Genomic DNA, 19,112 nt, shown 5'->3' with positions numbered 1-19,112 from the left:
TTTTCAGTTCCTTCTGATTCATTTTTTTCCCAATTATTGATGTTTTATTAAGGCACTAAAATCCATTGTAAAGTAGTATTGAGTAGTATTGTATTGCAAATTTTGTTGCAAAAAATGCATTATTTCATGAAATCTTCACACAAATATTAGAGCCATGTAGACATGTACAAAATATGGTTTTTTTTTTTGTTGTTTTTTGTTTTTCCTATTTGGTTTCAGTTTCAGTTGTAAAGAATGGAGAAAAAGAGACTGCAGGAAATATTCACAAGCATCTACAATAGAGAAAAAAAAAAAAAAAAAAAAACATTTTTTATAACTCTGTTTGGGTTAATGTATGTCAGTAGGAACGGCAGTCCCAACTTAGAGAAGACATAAAGCATGCAGTAAAATTTTGAAAATAAATAAATAAATAAATAAATAGTTCTTTCTTGTATAAATTTTGCTGTCACAGAAAATTCAGAATGACTCAGTCATCTCAGGTTTGCAGAGCATGTAGAGCTATTATTGGTCTCATAAATCTTGATATTCAGCTCTAAATATAAAAAGAAGATATTAGAAACTGGTTGGTATAGTTTTTAGTTATATAAGGGGATCATCATATAGAATTACTGTAGCCCCCAAACTAAACCTGTTAGAGTTTGCGGAAACCAATGTTTCCTGTAGGCCCCCTTTAGGTATTGGAAATTTGTTATAAGGTCTTCCTGGAGCCTTTTCTTCTCCAGGTTGAAGAACCCCAACTCCCTCAGCCCATCTTTGTAGGAGAGGTGGTCCAGACTCTTGAACATCTTTGTGGCCCTCCTCTGGACTCATTCGAATACTTGCATGTCCTTCTTGTGCTGGGGGCCCCAGAGCTGAACACAGTGCTCCAGGTGGGGTCTCATGAGAGCAGAGTAGAGAGGGAGAATCACCTCCCTTGACTTGCTGACAATGCTTCTTTTGATGCAGCCCAGGATATGGTCGGCTTTCTGGGCTGCAAGAGCACACTGCTGGCTCATTTTGAGCTGCTTGTCATCCAACACCTCCAGGTCCTTCTTATCAGGGCTGCGTTAAATCCATTCTCTGCCCAGTCTGTTTTTGTGCTTGGGATTGCCCTGACCCAGATGCAAGACCTTGAACTTGGCCTTGTTGAACTTCATGAAGTCTGCACAGGCTCACCTCTCCAGCCTGTCCAGGTCCCTCAGGATGGCATCCCTTCCCTCCAGAAATGTCATTGATTCCAGTTCTCTTCCTTCTGTGTATTTTTCAGTCTCAGTTTATTTGGGCTGGTAATTGTTCTATTAATAAATCATTTAAGAAGAAGTCATTTTGATTAAAATCTGAGAAATATCATAGCTGATAGAGGAAGGCATGGATCTTAGGAGATCATCTTGTCCTTCAGTCTGCTTCAAGGCAGTTATTAGAAATACTTTAGCACTCCTCCTGAAAGACATTTTTTTAACCTTTTCTTAAAGATGTCCAATGATAGACCTCCCTAGGCAATCTATTTCCATGTTTTATAATCCCAAACATTGGAAACATTTCCTGATTGTATGCCTCCTTGCTGCAGTTTATTCTCTCCCCCCCCCCGCTTTTTTTTTTTCAACACTGCTCATGAAATATTATCTCCTCTCAGTCCTTTTTCCTGCAGGCTAACCAATCTATTTTTTATGCCTTTCTTTTCTCCAAAGCCTTATTTTTTAGACTTTTGATGAATATCAGAGATTGAGAGACTGATTAACTTTTACCTGGTTCATACCCTCCATTAAATGCAATACCTGCTACTGATCACAAACCTCCATAAAGGGGCTTGATGATATCAGAAAAAGCATCAGTACTTGCAAACTATGCTCTTGTTTATTTATTTTGGTATGATTACTCTTAGTCTCAATAGTATGTTACTGTTGTCTTATATTTAACTTGAATTGCTATACCTTTTACTCAGACTTAATAGTGCAGTTGACCCTTTTATCCATGCAGAAAATTACTCCTGCTTAAAGTGAGGAACCTTGCAGTTGCCCGTATCAGATCATTTTCTGATTTTAAGTTCATTTTTTTAATTTCTTACGACTGCTTTAAATTCTGATAGAATTTCCCAGTATCTCTGCAGCCACTTCCAATTTGGTGTCATCTGTTGTACTCTCTAGTCCATTACTCAGGTCACTTGTGAAAATTTCATCATACCTTTTTGAGTCATACCAGCTGCAGGACAATTTTAGTAGCAGTTGTGCTTGTGATATTTTTATTACAAACACAAACTGCTATCACACTTAGATATCAGTTTTGGGCCCGTCACTACAAGAAGGACATCAAGGTGCTCGAGCGAGTCCAGAGAAGGGCAATGAAGCTGGTGAGGGGTCTGGAGAACAAGTCTTATGAGAAGCGGCTGAGGGAGCTGGGATTGTTCAGCCTGGAGAAGAGGAGGCTCAGGGGCGACCTTATTGCACTCCACAGATACCTTAAAGGAGGCTGTAGCAAGGTGGGGGTTGGTCTGTTCTCCCACGTGCCTGGTGACAGGACGAGGGGGAATGGGCTAAAGTTGTGCCAGGGGAGGTTTAGGTTGGATATTAGGAAGAACTTCTTTACTGAAGGGGTTGTTAGGCATTGGAATGGACTGCCCAGGGAAGTGGTTGAGTCACCATCCCTGGAGGTCTTTAAAAGACATTTAGATGTAGAGCTTAGTGATATGGTTTAGTGGAGGACTTGTTAGTGTTAGGTCAGAGGTTGGACTGGGTGATCTTGGAGGTCTCTTCCAACCTAGATGATTCTGTGATTCTGTGATCCAGTAATCAATGGATTCACCCCAGCATAACAAAGCACAAGGTACAGAGATCCTGCACTCATACTGAAGAAGAGAAATACTGAGATAAACATTAAAAGCAATTAGGAATTTGGCAAATGGAAGAAAACAAACAAGCACATTTTAGGGCAAAAAAATAAATCAGTGGTTTGGATTGCAACTGTGATTCACAAACATGTTCTATTTGACCAGTTCTATTCTGGGAAGTATAATAGTGCTCTAACTGGGTCTACACAGAGTTGGGATGGGGTCCTGACTTAAAATTTTGAACTTGATCTGGCTGTAAAACATTTCTAAAGTGAACAGAAAACCCCAAACCCACCAAAATAGATTTATTAACTTGAAGTTTCTCGTTCTCAGTCTAGCAGCTTTCTGCAGCTTTTTGGGTTGCATTGGGCTCTACACAGCTATAACTGAATGTGTATGAAAAAGTTTTTTTTTTTTTTTTCCTTTTTTTTCTTTCTCCTTTGTTTTACTACCTCTGATACCCAATTATATCTGCTATAGTTCTAATAATTCATGTTCCTTCTCTATGAGATCTCGTCTGTCATGCCTGTTGAAAGCTTCTATCCTTTGACTGTATCTATCCTCTAACTGTCTCAGACCCTCAAGAAGGAGCCACTGTCTACTTCATGGAAGAAGCTTCTTCCTAACCCAGAGAGGAGCAGTCAGAAAACTTTTCCCAGCGTGTCAGTTTCTAATTTTCTTATGTTGAGTGAGGATCTTTCTGTCAGTCACTTATTCTCTGTTAAATTTCTTGTTAAAGAAAAACATACAAAAATATTTATTTAAAAATGCAAAATATGCAGTATAATTGAAAGTGTTGGTAATAAAGGCTAAAATGAATGAAAAATTTAACTAACATTAATATTGAAATACTTTTTTTTCCCCTGTCCACATAACCAAATTTTGTGCCTTATATGTAAAAACTCACATAATTTTGTCCTAGATTGCATTCATCTTAAGTTGCATTTGTGAGAGAAAACCATTTGTCTGTGAAGCATGATATCTTCTATAATTAATCTTTCCTGGGTTCTCCGGGAAGTTTTAAGTGATTTTATCTGTCTTCTGCTCCTCTTCACTTCCTTACTTCTTTAAACTTACACATTTCTAATTTATTCAGGAGATACTGTTAGATGTTCCAGTTCAGCAGTCTTACATTTGTGGAGATAAATTATCAGATCAGAGATCATCTTTGGTATTAGATATGTTCATTCATACCACATTTTCTTTAAAAATAACAACAGTCCCTTATCTTTGTGACTTTGCTTTCACAGTTCAATGTGAAGTATCTGAAATATATTTTATATAAATCTCTATGTTGCTGAAATAATTGATCTAGTCATCTAAAGGGATAAATGCATGTAGCTCATTACTGGCTTTTGACTGAGACCAGTAGTGACGGTAATCAGCATTTCTGGGGTGATAAAAGCATTAGAGTGATTGCTGCTACTCTCTGTCCAACTTTTTTTTTTTTTTTTTTCCCCTCCAGAGATACCATAATAAACTCTTATTGAAGTATTCTTGATGGAAATTTTTCACTTCTGACATACCTAATGTTTCCTGGGCCGTTTCTGGGATGTTATTTACAAACCCAGAAGATTTATTTGCTCTGTCCCATCCACATCGGTCTGATAGTGGATCTGTATGCTTTCTGTTGGTTGTAGGTCACCCATTTTCTGAAATGTTCTCATTTATACATAAAGAATCTGAAGTACAAGTTCACCATTTAGTAGTAATTTTGGATGCTTGGTCATTTTTGGACATCCAAGTGAGAATGTTAAAAAAAAAAAGACTAATTTTTCAGCTGTCCATCTTAGATGCTTGGACAGATTCACCATGAGAACATCTGAATGCATTTAGAGTGTATACAATACAATCATATTTCATTGTACTGTAAGTAATGTTCATTCTTGTTGAAGATTTCTAAGGATTTACCTCTTTCTAGCATGCTAAATCTTAAACGGAATTTGTATTTGAAATAAGATAACTTGAAAGGTGTTTCTAGTGAAACAGAGTGTTGACACCTAGGTGACAACTAAGTGACAGTAGGTGATGGACAATTCTGGTTAGTGGGTAGACTTTTATTTATGCAATTATGTTCAAAATTTTTTATTACTGCTCTCGTCCAAAAACCCTTTTAAAACTCATTGTAAAATAAAATCCTGGTTTAAAAATAAACATCTAATTTAAGGTCATGAAATTAATTTTGTTGATTTGAAGAGTGAGTTAAATCAAGGCATTTTTTTGGAAAGCCAGATACAAAATTAACCATAAAGCAAATACCATTATTCATACTGTGCACTGTTCATCATTCTGATTAAATGCTATGATGAATATTAATTGCCACATAAAAAGACCTATGACAGATTCCTAAAATGTCCATTTAGTTCAAGTGTTTGTTCACCTGTTGGTTTTTTTGTGTGTTTAACAGAAATAAAACCTTTATGGAGAGCTGCTTCTTTAAAGCCAACATGTTCTTCCCACCATGAAGATGTAGAATGCTACTTAGTTGCTAAGCTGTTCAGAATGGTTCTGTTGGACTTCTATATCATACTTCTGGTTACATTTTGTTTTTTGTCTTTCTTTCTTTCTTTCCTTTCTTTCTTTCTTTTTCTTTCTTTTCTTTCCTTCTTTCCTTCTTTCCTTCCTTTTCTTTCTTTCTTTCTTTCTTTCCTTTCTTTCTCTCTCGCTCTTTCTCTCTCTTTCTTTCTTTCTCTCTTTCTCTTTCTCTTTCTTTTTCTTGTTTTTTTTCTTTTTCTTTTTTTTCTTTTTCTTTTTCTTTTTCTTTTTCTTTTTATTTTTATTTTTCTTTTTCTTTTTCTTTTTCTTTTTCTTTTTCTTTTTCTTTCTTTTTCTTTCTTTTTTTTTCTTTTTCTTTTTCTTTTTCTTTCTTTTCTTTTTCTTTTTTATTTTTATTTTTTTTATTTTTTTATTTATTTTTATTTTTTTTTCTTTTTTTTCCGTATAATACAGCAACACTGACATCCAGTGTCTAGTTAAATTAATGCAATTTAGTAGTCCCTAAGGATACTCCAGGTGCAAATCCTCTATTCTTTACGTATTGTGTAAGTTTGTTTAGAGGTTAAACTGCATACTACAAAGAAATAGAAACAACTTTCTACTTTCTTGCTACTGAAAGGCAAGAAGATTAAAAAAAAAATCTGGTAACATCACAAAGATGAAATTACTTGTCTGTTGTGATGCTACAAGTTTGTATCACTGTCAAGAAAGAGTGTTGTGCATTCTAAAGCATCTGCAGGATATAAGCAATGTTAAGGATTGCCTATGAGAACATTAAAAGAGAAATATCAGAAGAAAGCCCTAAAAATAACTTGAATAATTATAGACATGATACAAGCACAACACAGTTATGGTAGTGCATTTCAGCATGCTGTCTCTCCTAATTAAAATTCTGATATCATTAAGTTATTACACACCTATTTTCATCTTATACCGATATTGGGTTAAAAAAACAAGAAAACATATTTTCAATTTTTCATATTTTCATCTAATTTCAATGTGAAGTCACAAGATATGGAGATTTTCCTTCAAAAAAAAAAGGTGAAGAAGGTTCCCACTGATACAAGTTGTACTACTGGCATAATACCAATACCAAAGAGGTATCAAATCACCTTTTTGGAAACATAGTCTTTCATTGTTTACAATTTTGAATACACAGTTGATATAAAAACTTTTAGGAAGTGTTTTCACTTTTTTTTTTTTTATTTTGTGATTTGTACATTATGTATTTTACTGTACTGTTACAGAAATATAAAACAATAGCAGAAGCAGGTCTAGACTTTCTGCAATAGTGCTAACATATGACAATAGTGCTAGCAAAATGCTCTCCCAGCTATTCCTCACCAAAAGGTGAAGGCACAGAGCTTACCAAGAAGGCATCCCTGTCTTGGTGGAGGAGAAGGACTCCTCTTTCTTCTTTCTCCCCTTGATCTATTTTTTTTCTTCTAACTTTTTTCCCCCTAACACTTTTTTTTTTTTTTTTTTTTATACTAACTCCTAACACTCTTTTATATCCTAAACTTATCTGTTCCCTCCCTGGGGTGGCGCTTAACATGATTTGGTTGGAGAATCAAGTACTATAGTAATGTATTTAGTCATATGTTTAGCATGTACTTCATTAAGCTCATTACCATACTCAGGAGCTTTAACTTTAATATTTATTTTGCACATTATGAAGCAAAAGGTTTCACTCTGAGCACCACGGCCTTCAAGATTCTCTTCTGCCACAAAAATAGGGCTGTTCAGCCAACACAAGACTCCCTCCTTTGGCAATCTCTCATAACAAGCCTGCGAACCTCCATCCACAAAGTTTGTATAATAAACTGGAGTAAGCTGCTCAAATCCCCTTTGCTCAAGGCTGGTAGTTATCAGTGACACTAAATCTGGTTGTTTTCCATCCCTAGATGTCCAGAGACACATAAAGCCATATGCTGGATTTGTCAAAAACAAAAATACAAACAACAGCAAACAACAAAAAAAGCAAAAGCAAACAAATAACAACAACAAAAACAATAACCAACCAAACGAAAAAGCAGTTGTGAAAGGGATCAAAAACTTGCTTAAAATGTCTCTAGAAGCAGTTGCCAGAAATAGTCTTTGTGAAAATGCCATACTGTCAGAGCAGGCACCTATGAGCACAGTGACTTATCAGATATTCTGTTTAGAATGAGCAAGAGCTGTAATCCTTTCTACAATATTGCTCAGGTATTGAAGGCCAACATCAGGAGGTAAAGTGTCAGTAGTGTTTAAAGTGTTTATTTACGGTATACATGCTATTTCTCAATAACTGCCTGTGTAGATACTTTCACTGTGAATTAAGAATGGCTCTGCATGAAGTGGTTGACTTCACTCTGAAAATGGAGAGAAATGTTTCACATCTAAGGCATGGTAAGTGTCAGTTTTATGACACTTTACAGAAAGTTAATTTTTTATAATACACCGTAAATTGACATCCCTAACCCTTTATGCATGAACTTCCTCAAATAAACAATGTAACACATACACATTCTTTCTGAAATCTAGGCACAATGTGCAGATATTTTTAGAATTGCCAGGTGTTTTTTGTTTTATTCTCAAAATTGAGTTTGATATTACATAATCTAACTTTCAGAGAGACTTATGTACCTCATGAGAAGATATGCAAAACATGTTGAAGCTTTTGGTTTCAGATGGAAATCTAAGAAGGCTAGATGTCTAAGTAGGATTAAGACATCAGTATCTCTAACTATTTATAGTAAACCTGCTATTAGTAAATTCACTTTGAATACCCATTGTAACTGTGGAATCCCAGATCAAAAGAGATATAGTAGAAATTGAAAACAAGAGACCTGACAGATGATCAAAGGTATGGTTTATTTTTCATGGTAAGTATTGAGATATACTCAGGACCACTAGTGTGGAAAAGAGAAGGACAGGGTAGGGAAGAATATCATAGAAAGTTATAGTATTCTGGATGGTGAAAAGAAGGTCAAGAGAGAACAGTTGTCTCTATTTAAAGTAAAAAAGCAGGAGTTATCAAATAAAACCATCAGCTTTCCGATTCAAAACAAACAAACAAACAAGAGTAACTTCTTCACACAACGCAGAGTTAAAAATCCTCTTTTACTGCTTCCTAGATTTTGCAGACTCCCTCAGACACTGTTCGATAGATGAAATTGGGGTATGTGTTTTTTGGTTCTCATTCATTTCCTATGATTGGTCAGAACATTTTGTTAATTGGAAGTAACATCTGATCTATTTAGACGGTCTTTTAGTTTGTATTTTAGTCATATGAAAAAACTTTTACTATTGTCCAAATATATCTTCAGGTTGGATTTATACAAATATTGAAGGGAGTTTACTTAATTTCCTGGAAAGTAAGAGGAAGTTAGATGATTTAAAATATCTGGTCAGTAAGATGGGATTCTTTTCACATTGAAATCCAACAAAAAATGGAAATGGGACAGATTACAAAGAAGAAATTTAGAAACATTGACCACTTAAGAATAGTGTTAAGATAATTAAAGCTAAGCTGGAGTTGAGACTTGCAAAATATGTAACGGTCAACAAGAAGATCTGCTGCTGCTACATTAGTAGCAAAAGGCTACTTTGTTTTACTGAAAACAAAGAAAGATTGGGCATGTTGCTGATTGGGAGAGATTTTTTAGTGGCAGTGGACACAGATAAGACTGACGTACTCAACATTGCTTTTGCTACAGAGCTCACCAACAAGGCGTCCCAGACTTCTGTGCTTAGTGGCAGGGTAAGCTCCACTGGGTTCAAGGGCAGGATAACTTGAGAAAACTTGACACATCCTTGGGAAAGGATAGGCTGCATTCAAAAGTACTGAGAGAACTGGCAGATGTCCTTGAATGATCACTCGTTATCATTTTTGAAAGGCTGTGAAGATCAGGGGAGATACCCACATCTCTCAGCTGGAATTGTTGCATCCATCTTCAGAAAAAGCATTGAGGAACATTCAATTACAGACCCATCTGGTTCACCTTAGACCCCATGAAAATCAAAGCATGAGTCCTCTTGGAGCACATTTCTGGGATCATGAAGAAAGTAAATGGGAAGAGCCAGTATGGATTTATAAAGGGTAAATCATGCCTGAACCACCTGATCGCCTTCAATGATAAAAATGACTATTTGTGGCTGAGGAAAAAGCAGTGAATGTCACTTTCCTTGACATTAGCAAGCTCGCTGACTGTATCTCACACAATACAATTGCAGCCAAACTGGGAGGAGATGGTTTGAATGCATGGACAATTGGATCAGGAATAAATAATAATAATAATAATAATAATAATAATAATTGGATCAGGAATAAATAAATAATAAAGTGCACAACAATGTACCTGGGAAGGAGGAGCACCTGACGATGACACAGGCTAGGGCCTGCCTGTCTGGGTGAAAATTCTCCTGAAGAGGCTCTAGGTGTCCTGGTGGGGAGTGAGCTGAGCATGATCATGAGCCAGTGGTGAGCTCTGTTAGCAGCAGGATCACAACCAGTAGACAGAGAGAAGTGATTATTTCCCTTTATTTGTCTTTCCCCATATCTGGAATATTCTGCTCAATTCTAGCTTTTTCCTCCTCCTCCTCACTCCCTCAGTCCCCCTACAAGAAAGAAATCAATAAATTTGAATGAGTTCAACAGAGGCCATCAAGATTATTAGGGCTGGACCACTTGCCCTGTCAGGGGAAGCTGAGAGAGACGGGATTGTTTAGTCTGGAGAATAAACAGCTTCACAGCTAAAAGCATACATCCAGTTCCTACTGTGACGTTATCAAGGAGACAGGCCAGGCTTTTCACAGCAATACATGGTGGGAGGAAACAATGGTCATAAGCTGAAACAAGAGTGGTTCAGACTGTGTATAAGGAAAGGTTTCTTCTCCATAAGGACAGCCAAGCAGTGGAGCAGGTTGCCCAGCAAGGCTGTATGCAGTCTCTGTCCTCAGATGCAACTGGATAAAACCCTGAGCAATCTGGTCTGATCTCATAAGCACCCCTGCTTTGAACAGGAAGTTGAGCTAGAAACCTTTTGATGTCCTTTTCACTCTGAATTATCCTATAAAACTATAATCCAAATTTACCCTTCTAAACTACAGGTATATATTCTATACTATTTGCTTGATACTGGATCAACAGGAAGAGACAAAAATTTCTAGATAACATTTGCTCTTACCTATCTAAATCTTCATTCCAAACAAGGAATGGATTGTCATAATGGCGTTCTACACCACCCGCAGCTAAATTTGAGACAGATGAATAATTTTCTTGGACCCTTTAGAAAACTAATCAAGTACCTTATGGCATCTGGTAAAATGACCTAATGCTAAGAAGACTGAAAAATGGGCAAACTTAACAAGAATCAGAAAAAACAGAAAACAAACAAACAAACAAAAAAACAACAACAAAAATTAAGCACATGCAGAACTCTTCAAAGCCATCTCTTTTTTTTAATTTATTTTATTTAGATAAGAAAATATTTTTATTATGGCTTATGGGTGAAGAATTATATGTTTTTTCTTTGAGTTTAAGAGAGACATTCAGTGAGAACTGGGCAGAGTACTCAGTAAAGCATTTTAAAATGCTTTTTGATACCGTTAAAATCATCACAGCTGTTGAAGAAAAGGAGTGATCTATATACCTGACAACTTTGATTGTGGGTTATTTGAGCCACTTGTAACAGTACAAATTTTTATCCATAATTTTAGCATCTTAGCTTCACTACCACTGGTCACAGAAATCCTATTGTGGGGATTATTATCCATATATTCTTCTTTGATTGTGCTTCATTTCTGAATGGCATGTTTGAGCAGTGCTGGCCTACCATTGCCCCTGTACAGAGATAATAAAAGCTATTACAGTTCTGTATTTCTGCAGTAGTCATCCTTGGCAAGCTCTTCTCTGCTATGGACTTCTGCATTTTTCTCACTGTAATCTTGATTTATTTTTTTTTCAAGATACGAAATAGGGTTTCTAGTTATTAAAAATTCTTTAGAAGAAAAAAAGGAGGATTTAAAAGAAATCAAATCATCTGGTGCCCCAGTCAACCAAAATCTGTCCCTGCATGTCTCAAGGGAAGACACTCGCTAAGATAAGTCTCTATCTCCATGATGAAGTACAATTTCCAGTGAGGCAGAACAAATTCTAAAAGTGAATTAAAACACACACACACATATCTGGTGTCTTTAAGTGCATATGATGTTGCTGTGCAATCTTGTCCTGAACATACTATGCCTTGTAAAATCTGTGATTTCAGGACCACCAGAAGCAATCCAAACTGAAGATTATAATGAAAAAAGTCATTGCGTGAATTTTGAGGAACTAATGAACAATATGAAGTTTGCATTTTTACTAACTTGTGAATATTTTTATGATTTAAGCTATGCCTTTGATTAATTGAGTTACAGAATGTGGTCTAAAAGTTAAGTCTTTCTTATGTCTTGTATCTAATAAAGGAAGATCAAATGATGTTTGTGCCATAACATACTGTATTTTTTCTGTAGTCACCAGAGCTGATGAATCAGCACACGTCAGAATATGGTCACTGGCAGTTGAAAGGACATCTCTGCAATTACGTTATGCTGCAATATAAAAGCCATTAAGGCTTACTGTTGTGATTAACTGTAATTAAATCATCTTTTGTACACTAGCCATCAAAATTTCTGAACCTATCTAGGATCAGTTTTCTTTCATATGGTTGTCTGTATAGTACATTTTTACAAGTCTTCGAGGTTAGTACAAGTGTCCTTTTTGAAAATAGCTCTTTATCTAAATTATAAATTTGCAGTTACAGATATTACATTATTTAGACATCGAGATTACACTCCTATGTAAAACTTTATCAAAAAAGTTGAATTTTTTCATCTTGTCCTTCAATTTTCTCACTCCATTTTCAATAGAAAACAGCAGAGCAAAAGCTGTTCATTTACATTAACTTATCTTAAGTAGTGTAAATTTTGTCAGTATTCTCATTGGTCCCTGGGTAATTATTTCAATAGAAAAGACCATAGATGAGATAGTTAGAACACAGCTTTTCTTTCAGAATTTCTGGTGCTATATTCATCTACTTTAAAACAGACATAATGAGCTCACACAATAAGTAGTCTATTTCTTGCAATCCTCAGGATGTATATAATTACATAAGTAACTCACAGAGCTAATAGGCCACCTGCAACATCAGCGAAGGTAGTTAAGTTCATTAGGTAATACCCTGGAGTCTGCAGATCAAAAGCGTAAGTATTAACATCAACACCTACTTAGCTGAGCTGTACACTTTTGAAGATTATATGAAATGTGAATAAAAAATAAAAATAAAAAATAAAATTAAAGAGAGAGAGAGAGATAAAGCCACCGTAGGGCTTCTCCTGAGTGAAAGGGTTATTTGGGATGGCAGGCATTCAACCATGCAGTTAGAATTAAAGGGCATTGAGACCAAATTTAAAACATTTGGTTCAGGAGCGTTTTTATTGAACTGATTCTCTGATAATTATTAGCTATTTAAGACTCCTCATGATACTGAAAACAGTCAGTCTTGCATCTAAACTCCCCTTAAATCCATACTTAGTAGACATGCTCATGCTTCATCTATTTTATATAGATTTCATAGGGGAATTGTTCAAGGTGTTCAAGACAAGGTTAGATGAGGCTGCCCTGAACGACCTGATATAGTGGGTAGTATCTCTACCCATGGCAGGGGGGTTGGAACTAGATGATCTTTGAGGTCCCTTCCAACCCAAGCCCTTCTATGATTCTATGGATTGCATTGGCTTTGGCTGGAATGGGATCACTTTTCTTTGTAGCAGTCCATATGATACTGTGTTTTGGATTAATGACTAAAACAATGCTGGAAGCAAACTAATGTTTTTGCTATTGCTGAACAGCATCAAGGCCTTCTGTATTTCTCTCTCTACCTCTTGCCCAACAAGTAGGCTGGGGGTGACCTGAATTGACCAAATGGATAGCATATGACATTATGCTTAACAAGAAAAGTTCAGGGAAAGAAGGAAGAAGCAAAGATATTTCTGGTTATGGGTTTTGTCTTCCCAAGAAACCATTACATATGCTGCAGCCCCACCTTCCAGGGGTGGACTAAACATCTACCTGCTAATGGGAAGTAATGAATGAATTCCTCTTTTTGCTTTGCTTGCACACTTAGCTTTTGCTCCACCTATTAAACTCTTATCTCAATCCATGAGTTTTGTTGTTGTTGGTGGTGGTGGTGTTTTTTTTTTTTTTTTTTTTTAAACTTTCCTTGTATTTTCTCTTTGTCTTACAGGGAAAAGGGTAAGCAACAAACTGAATGGATACTTGGCTGCATGGTCATTCCATGACAGTAACAAACCATAACTTGAGTTTCTAAAGAGAGTACCACAGTCATTCAGGGAATTTGTCACTGCTATTGAAGCTTGACCACTGGGCAGATGGGGAGAAGAGTGTTAAAAGGTTACCTCCTGGACACTGCAATCTGATACTACCCTACTTTGTAAAATAATAAAAAAAAAAAAGTGCAGCAAGAAATTTCATGCAGAGTACATTTACCATCCTGGACATAGTAAATACATTCTCAAACACACAACAATCACATGCAGTGTGCCATTAAGGGATTCTGAATGTAAGGTGATTTTAAATGGCAAGAGGAGACTCACCATAGTGGTGGGAAATTTTCTGGAGAAACTAATTGGTCAGAATAACCCATCTGAACCATGCATAATACCTAAGCAGTTCTGTTTTATATATGACTGTCATTCTTTTTTAACTTGTAAACTTTAAATGATGCTGAAGTTGCTCTTATTTTTTCTTGGAAATCTCTGCAAACCCAAGAGAGAAGGCAAGTACTACCAGTATGCACATTCTCAATGGCCAGTGCTTGAGACTCTGGTATACAGAGGTCAGTCAAGGCATCTGTAAATTTAAGGCAAGAACAGAATTGGTTCTCCAAGGCATAACTTCTTTTGTACGTATATGACTGTTTAAAGATGAAATGTGAGCTTCCTTGTCTTTGTCTCTCTTTGACATTTGAATCCTAGATCTATTTCTTCTACCTTTAAGTTCCTATTCAATTACTACTGTGCCCCACATTTGCCCCAGGAAGATTGATTCCATGCTGCTGCCCAGGTTACATCTTTTGCATACCATATAAATACATAACTTTCACACTCTGTTATGACAACCTGACCACCATGTTCACACTGCATTATTAAATTAGTTCTTAAATTCTTTCCTGAGTACATATCAAAAATAGTTTGTCATCAATACATTTTTCCAAATAGTATTCAGGGTGGTACACACTGCCTGCTCATGTGTGTTCATTATTTCTGTAACATTTATGTCCAATAAGCTTAACTGATTTAACCTTGTGTTTGTACCTTATGCTATTATGACCCATGTTCTTGATTTGTAGACAAAAAAGATTGTAGAATCTTAATTCCACATTGCAAACAAACAGAATGTGACATGATTTATAAATAAATATTCCACTTCATTTTTAGATGTTCTTTGAAGAATAGAATGGAATTAATAAGGGGTGAGTACAAGGTATTTTTCTTATGCGGTAATGGTCAATTGCATGAATACCTGATGGGGAACAACTGGTCAGGCAGCTGTTCTTCCAGTATGGGTCTGGAGGGAATAGATCACAAGTTGAACATGAGCTAACACTGTCATGCCTTGTACAAAAGGCAAATATCATTCTGACGTATTTAAATATCAATATAGCTTACATGAAATGTGAATAATCCTTCGAGTCTTTTTAATATTATTGAGGTTTTAGCTGGGGAATGCAGTCTGTTTGTGGTATTGCAGTTAAGAAAGTTGTATACAAATTGGAGAGTATATTGCAGATAGCTGTGAGAATGATCAGGAAGTAAAGACATGACCCAAGAGAAAAACAACAGCAACAAACACATTTTTTCAATAAATTGAGCACAGGATAACTTTGTCTGGAGATAGCATAATAGTTTCCATACAATGAATAGAGCTAAAAACTTACTGGATGAAAGATTCAGATAGAATTATTGACTTCTGTAACATCAACTATTCAGAAGCACTGAATTACCCATGAAGACTGAAATCTTTAAGGTCAGGATAGACAGTCAGCTCTTGGACTGACTGTGTCTTGGGACGGAATGATAGATTGAGTATCTTCTTGGCATCATTCTTTTCTTTCATGACTGATCTTATTAGTATAGATAGATTTTGAAGATTTAATTAGAATAATTAATTAGAATATGTGGATATTTTCTATCACATTCACGTGCCAAAGCATAGACTTTTGCCATAAAAAAGGGAAAAATATCTCTTGTATTTGAAAGGTTAAACAGTTGGGAGATTAGATTTTTTTTAGTTCACACTCAAATGAGTCTATATGTATCTGTACTGTCATAGAGATGACTTATTTTAATGGGGCTTGCTTTGTTAAATATATTCTATTCTCAGGCAATGGGTAACCACTACTACATACCAAAAAAAAAGGGTGTTATATTATTATAGGGTTATATAATCTACTATATATTATATCTATAATACTATTATATTATATTATAATACTGTATTATATCTGTAAGGGTTATATAATGTACTATATACTTCTACTTTGCAAGGTCCTGCATCAATTAGGGTTTGTAAATGTAGTCACCAAAAAGAAAACAAACAAACAAACAAACGAGCAAACAAAAACCTACGACTCTCCTAATCCTAATTGCATAGTTTTATGTCCTTTCTAACATTACCAATATATTTGGAAGATATTAAACAGAATGTTGGATGATAAAACAAAAGAAAGACTATAAAACACTGTCTGTGTATACCCTTAAAGCATTTCTAACTTCTAGAAAGACAATAATTGGTGTTCATCTGTTTCCCAATAGATCTTTAGTTATCTAAGGAATATTTTCCTGTCACATTTCCTGCTTTGATTGCTTTCTGCTCAGTCGCCAGGACTGTTCAGAAATGTTATAAACTTTTTTGTATGGAAGGAAGATGTATTTTGCTCTTGAAAACAATGTAGGTTACTCTGCTGAATCTTTGCAAAATATTCTTTTGTGGCTTGAGAATCAATCTAACAAACTACATCCTAAAAGCTAAAACACTGACAGCCATAAAAATGAAATGTAAGGGTTTATACATTTTAAAATACTACTGCTATTGCCACACACATGTGCATGCACATTCACAGAGTTATCTTTTATCAAAACTTGTCTCTCTCTTTATGTAGGTATAAATGTATATTTCTTGTATAGAATTTCAAGATACATAACTTCCTAAAACTTCATTAATAGGAAACCATTAATGGAAAGCTCTTTGGTGTTTTCCCTTCAATTTCAATTATTTTCTTTAGATGCTCCACTGAAAGAATTTCTTTTGGGTGCTTTAATACAAGCATGCATTTTCATGCAGCTGTTAAAGTCTGAATCACTATTGCTCTCTGTTATTATGGAGGCAATATTGCCTTGCATCCAAATCTGTTCTTTTCCAAATGCTTTACTTAAATGAATAAATATAAGCTCATTTAATTTAATGTGTATATATATATATATAGTAACTTATTTGTATTATTCTATCGATTATTTCTGTTTGTAACAGTAGATGTTATATACACATATCATCACAGTAGCAGCATTTGGGTTACATTATTTCATCATTAGAAACAGAAGCCTCACTAGAAACAAACAAGATCCTGATATTTCTCTCATTTAAAGTAGATGATGTGGGTGCATCAACTGGACTACACAGTTGTAAAGGAGACAAAACTCAATTCCAACACTATTTAAAATAGCGTTCATGTTTGCAGCCTTATGAAAAATCAAATTTTACTATTTAGGATAATAACAGTTAGTAGATTTTCTTATTTTTAAGATGTCATTAGAAATATTGTTTGAATTAAGTTTGTCATGGTGGACTAACTGACAAGTTAGCATTTGCCTTAGTGGTAGTAAGAAACACCATGGAAAGGTTAATACAAATAATACTCTGGAGAAAGAAAGCTGGGTTTAAAAGAAAAAGAAATGGGTATGCAAATACTCTGCCACTGGGATCAGTGGAAGCAGGAGAGTGGATAGGTGCTTGGTACATTATAAAAAAGTCTATGTTGCTAAGACAACAGCTTTCATTAGTTCTGTTGGAAATTCCTACTTTGGTTTCACTGACTGCAGGAAATTTCTTAACAAGGTATTTTTTTTTTATTTTTTTTTTATTTTATTTCTTTTTAACAGGGACTTTGAGTTATTTGGTACATCATTTGTGGTCCATCTTTTCAGCATTTTAACACAGTTCCATATCTTAACATGCTTAAAAAATACTGATTCCTAGATAAAGATTTCTGTAAGTCAACATAAGTGAAAACCATGGGATAACACAGAAAACTTGATTATTTTTTTTTAATTGAAATGTTTTGTTTTGTTGTGCTTTTACTTGATAATGAACATTGCAGAATTTATCAGGTTTTTTTTTAGCTTTTTTTTTTTGAGATTTTTTTTTTATGACTTTGGACTTTTAATTAAAATACTGTTTTGTCTGAACTGTGACCTTTGCCAACATATGTCCATGTCAGCTCTCCTTGTCCCTCATTGAATCAATTCTAATTTACATCTGTTCTGTCATGTCTGTAATTTGTCTTTGACAAAGTCATGGTTCACAGCCTCATTAATCATGCCCAAATTTCTAACTTTCAGAGTTTCTATGAGTAGCTTACGTGATGATGGGATGGATTTTAGTGTTGAGATTCATCACTTGTGTTGCTGTGTTTCTGGAATTCTGCAAAGTTGTGGTTGCTTTTCATCATGCAGACTCATTGACCTACTTGAATAGGAGTCATAAAAATGTCCTACATATTTACAAAATGGAGATTCTCATCTAAAGTTTGATTGCATTATTTATAATTACTGTTATCATTAACTACGTTAATGTTATATTGTTGTTGCCATCAGTATTGTTGGTTTCCTTTTCCCGTAAATTTAACATAACGGTGTAGGAGTTAGAATTGTTGTTGTCTACCCTTTCCAGCGGATGACCACACACATACTGCTTAGAACTTTTAGTGGATCGGTTTTTTTCTCTTTAAATTGGAGAATAATATTTGCAAAACATTTAATTAGTATTTCTGAGCTATTGAAATACTAAATGACAAAAGAGTCTAAAAATTAATCTTTGCTAAGGAATAAGAACATGACACTAAATGCACAAGTATCCATTTATCATGGAAGATGGAAGAGAAATATTTGAATTGAATATGGAGAGCACAAAAATTTTATTTCCTATTTTTCATGTACTTCACTTTAAATGCTTCCAGTAGCTTGTGCATTTCTCCAGTTGCAATTTAATTTTAAAAATGAACTTTCATCATTTGCATTATACTTAACACATACAAAACCATAGATAGGAATTATTTCTTTTTAAAAAGTGTATTTCATTGGGAAAAGACAGGGATAAAAACTGTGCATCTCTGCTCTGTTACTTTTATAAAAGGGTGGTGTAGAACAATCTGCCCTCTTCCATAAACACTTGTACACTTTTCATAAGGAGGAATACATTAAAAAAAAATAATCTAATTTCTTTATGTGTTCAAATAAAACTTCTCTTCAAGTTTCTTATTTAACCAGTCAAAAGTAAAAGGAAATATTCCATATGATGGCACCTTGTCTTTAATATACATATGCAGATGCGCAAATATCTAATGGAAGAATGGAAGTTTATTAGCCTTATTATAGAACCCAATGTCCAAAATATATCTATAAGATCAATTTTAACCTGATTATAAGCACATCAGTGAGATGCATCATTAGAACTTAAAGAAAAAATGTAAAAAATGCAGATTCAGTAACTCTT

The sequence above is a fragment of the Cygnus olor genome, chromosome 3 (genome assembly GCF_009769625.2).
Source record: "Cygnus olor isolate bCygOlo1 chromosome 3, bCygOlo1.pri.v2, whole genome shotgun sequence".
NCBI lineage: Eukaryota > Metazoa > Chordata > Aves > Anseriformes > Anatidae > Cygnus > Cygnus olor.
The sequence above is the reverse complement of the archived record's forward strand: the minus strand, read 5'-3'. Positions refer to the sequence as shown.